General features: G+C 45.8%; 1 protein-coding gene across 1 annotated transcript in view; it reads left to right on the top strand.

Moving 5' to 3' along the window:
* ARHGAP19 (Rho GTPase activating protein 19) overlaps nt 1-767 on the top strand; it is a 159,475-nt gene that overhangs the window by 96,401 nt on the left and 62,307 nt on the right. The window lies entirely within an intron of this gene.

Genomic DNA, 767 nt, shown 5'->3' with positions numbered 1-767 from the left:
TTTATTGAGTTGGGGATGTTTCACAGGCATGTGTGTTTATTGAGTTGGGGATGTTTCACAGGCATGTGTGTTTATTGAGTTGGGGATGTTTCACACGGAGTCCTCAGGGGTGTCAGACTCTTGGGTCGGGGGTTGACGGAAGGGAGGTGCTGGGTGGTCCAGGAAGGTAGGGCTGTCAAGAGCCCGGGCTGCAGATGAGAGGAGGAGGGAAATGGAAGTCCTGAGGGGTAGATAGGACATGGTAGGATGAAGTGTGTTGTGAGAGAGCCAGGCTACATGGCAGGCATCGTTTCCCCAAAATGACTTGTAGGTGGTACTTTGGATAAACATTTTTTTTTTTTTTTTTTTTTTTTTGAGACAGAATCCCATGCTCTCTCCCCTAGGCTGGAGTACAGTGGCACAATCTCGGCTTACTGCAACCTCTGTCTCCCGGGTTCAAGTGATTCTCATGCCTCAGCCTTCCAAGTAGCTGGGATTACAGGCGCACGCCACCATGCCCTGCTAATTTTTAATATTTTTAGTAGAGATGGGGTTTTGCCATGTTGGCCAGGCTGGTCTTGAACTCCTGACTTCAGGTGATCCACCTGCCTCTGCCTCCCAAAGTGCTGGGATTACAGGCGTGAGCCACTGTGCCTGGTGATAAACAGTTTTTAATAGTGTTTAATATGTGATAGAAAAAATATAATTTGAATGTTAAGTCTGAATTTCTAGATTCTTTAGGACCAGGCTAAAGTGTATATTTGGGGTTGTTTTGTTTTTTATTTTTT

This window comes from Mandrillus leucophaeus, unplaced genomic scaffold, assembly GCF_000951045.1.
Source record: "Mandrillus leucophaeus isolate KB7577 unplaced genomic scaffold, Mleu.le_1.0 Scaffold117, whole genome shotgun sequence".
NCBI classification, from domain to species: Eukaryota; Metazoa; Chordata; class Mammalia; order Primates; family Cercopithecidae; genus Mandrillus; species Mandrillus leucophaeus.
Note: the sequence above shows the minus strand (reverse complement) of the source record. Positions and strands in the feature narration are given on the sequence as shown.